This window comes from Salvelinus alpinus, chromosome 13, assembly GCF_045679555.1.
Source record: "Salvelinus alpinus chromosome 13, SLU_Salpinus.1, whole genome shotgun sequence".
Lineage (NCBI taxonomy): Eukaryota > Metazoa > Chordata > Actinopteri > Salmoniformes > Salmonidae > Salvelinus > Salvelinus alpinus.
Window position 1 is genome coordinate 6,712,025 of NC_092098.1, and position 3,207 is coordinate 6,715,231.

General features: G+C 42.3%; 1 long non-coding RNA gene across 1 annotated transcript; it reads right to left on the reverse strand.

Moving 5' to 3' along the window:
• Positions 1–745: 745 nt before the first annotated feature.
• LOC139538038 (uncharacterized) lies at positions 746–2,169 on the reverse strand. Its single transcript, XR_011667651.1, has 2 exons — positions 2,052–2,169; positions 746–1,534 (listed from the first exon to the last, which is right to left on the reverse strand). It is a non-coding gene; the product is annotated as an uncharacterized lncRNA (long non-coding RNA).
• Between the last annotated feature and the right edge of the window lie 1,038 nt (positions 2,170–3,207).

The following is a 3,207-nucleotide window of genomic DNA, read 5'->3' on the forward strand; positions in this document are numbered from 1 at the left end:
TCCCAATATACTAAATGAAGCCATGTCATTTGAAGGGAAGCTGAACAACTGTGGCATTACTGCTGTAGGGAGAGTGCTTTATTTACATTTTTTCACATCCTTTTTCTCCACAATTTCATGATTACGATCTTGCCTCATCGCTGCAACTCCCCAACGGGCTTGGGAGAGGCGGAGGTCGAGTCATGCGTCCTACGAAACATGACTCGCCAAGCCACGCTTCTTAACACCCCCTGGCTTAACCCGGAAGCCAGCTGCACGAACGTGTCAGAGGAAACACGGTTCAACTGACAACCGAAGTCAGTCTGCAGGCACCCGGCCCGCCACAAGGAGTCGCTAGAGTGCAATGAGCCAAGTAAAGCCCCCCCGGCCAAACCCCCCCTTGTGCGCCACCCTATGGGACTCCCGGTTGTGACACAGCCTGGGATCGAACCCCAGGCTGTAGTGATGGCGAAACACTGCGATGCAGTGCCTTAGAACTGTGCCACTCCGGAGGCCGGGGAGAGTGCTTTCTGGGAAAAATATGAATGTGCAATCCACTGTGTTCCTAGCTAATCCTCTTTTAATCAACCTTCGCTCAAGGTGTTGATATTTCCAGCTGAATGACTCTGAACCTCCAGTAAAGTACAGGCCAGGGAGGCTGAGGGAGAAACTAACAGATGGGTCTCAGTGCTTCCACTGACAGCTCTCGCAGAGCACTGAGCAACATCAACATTCGTATCAAACCATGTCATGCTACTATTGTCCTTGAAATGCAAACTTTATTTTCTACTTCATAGATTTACAAAGGTTTTTCTAAAGGTTTTCTAATAACAACATTGTATCTTCTGGGAATGTTAGCAAAAAAAGAAACCTTAGCGAAGTGTTTCTTCACCAGCCATGTGCAGCTCAGCCAGAGGCAATCTGTGTTTCTGCGGGCCAATGCCATGCTCCAGTGAGAACGTTCCTGGGTTTTCTGAGCTGTATCTGGCCTTCTCAAGACTAATGGGAGCGTTGATTAACTACACAGAGCTGGAATCAAACTGTTGCTCTGTACTGAAGTTCTAAACTCTCTCTCTGCCTCTCGTCGAGCCTCTCCTCATACCAATGTGGCATGTAGATCAGAGAGTCAGTTTCCCAGCTTGAGTACATCAACAATACCTGTCCCGGTGACAGTATGACATGCCAGAGAGAAGGAGTGAGCGTGCTTATTGTGAAGACCTGCTAATGGATGGATATCATGCTGTTTACAGCAAAGCCATCAGTAACATCTCCTCAGAATGATCTGTGAATGTTCCCCACCATACATGAAATAACTCCCTCTCTTCCTAGCATAGAGAAGGGTCTGGCTCTAGAGCTGATTATTATTTAACTCTATTGTGACAGCAAGTTCATACATGCCCCTCCCAGGAAATGGAAATGTCTCTACATTTCCTGGCCCCTCCCAGCTTGCCTCCTCACCCATGGCAACAGGTGCTGCTCAGACAAGACAATACTGGTGGAGCAGCTACACAGTCAGTAGTCTCTTTCGCCAGACTCAGGGAGATACAGTGGCTATCTGTGAGAAGAGACAACACAGTCAGTACAGAGTTTAGTCTGGGATCCAGTTTAATATTGCATCCACAAGACAGAACCTCTATCTATGTATTCAACTGTGGCCAAAGACAACAGAGTTATTGGAAATCATACCATTCATAATAACCCTTACAAAAAAAGATTGCCATATAACTGCAGTATGCTGCTAATACTGTGTCCAAAATAAAAAAGAATTACTGCAGGATTTAACAGTGTAACTGCAATTACAGTTATTCTGCAATTACTGTATCCAAAATACAAGTTGACTGCAGTTACTGCACTTTTACTGCAGTTTCAAAAATGCAATATTTTTTTGTAAGGGAACCTCAAATTAATTGTAGATTTCTAACTAATTGCAAATGGACACCATCTGCTGGCTGCCCGTCAGTTAGTTACAGACTTTCTGATAGAAGAAATGCTGCATATTTATCCAACCTATTGTACTGTATGTTCCAAAAGGCAATTTTGTAAAACTAGGAATAAACTAAATTGAGATTTACCTTGAAATGGAATCTGTCTCCCAATGGTCACTCCTGTCCGTGTAGGCGTCTGCAACTAGAACAAGACAAATCCCGTTACCACTAGGAATAATCTCAGTTACCCAGAAGTAAAATTCTATTGCGAAAGTTTGTCATGTCCTGTTTTACTTCTGGAAATAGAGTACTACAGTATGAGTCATAATACCCATAAAACCTAGAGGTCAAAAAAGGAAATGGTTTTCCCCATAGTTTTTTTTAGAAACACTTAAAATAAGAGCTGTGTTCTGTGTAGGCTCACCCTGGTGTGATGTTTTGATAACCATGTTAATCTGTTAATCTCTCTAGGACAAGGTGACCTTTAACAATATATCCACCTGTATGTACCTCCAAAAACGAAATGATTATTAGCTGCTAAGATGTCTATCATAAATAACTACAAATGCCATGATGAACTGGACGAGATTGATGAATCGAGGCAGAAGTAAGAATCTCTGGATTCATTTATCCAATGTTAGCTAATTGTAGTAATGAATGAATGGGCTACATGTCTTTAAATGGACAATTCTGTGAACTGTCTTCTGCAAGTTTTAAATTGACATAATACCTGTTAGCAAAGGTGTCAGCTAGAAATTACATGCAGGAGCTTTCAGGGATTTCTAGTCTTGCATGATGTCTACTTTGATGCTAATTAGCATTTTCTAATCTGAGAGTAAATAGAGCCGAGTATATTGATAAATCACCTTGTCCAAGAGAGATTTACATGGTTATCAAAACATCACGCCAGGGTAAGCCTACATAAGACAGACCATATTTGAAGTATTTCTAAAATCCTCTATGGGAAAAATGAATGGTGGAAAAACTATTTGAATCACTTCCCTGATTAACCACTAGGTTTTATGGGTATTATGACACCTCCACTGTGGGTGCTCTATGCCGATAACAATTGCGATTACCTTTGTACGAAGGAAGGGAAATCTAATCCTTCGCAAACAGAATATCTTGGCAAAACTCCCTTCCGCTAATTTCACCCATGTTTATCATGGCCGTGAAGCAAATTTTTGTTTGTTTTCATGATAGACAATTCTGACTTTGTGGCTGTGGAAGCTAGTGGAAACTGCTTAACATCCTTGATGCTTAAGCACCGCCAATGCCCAATCCTGATTCGTCCAAATAATCA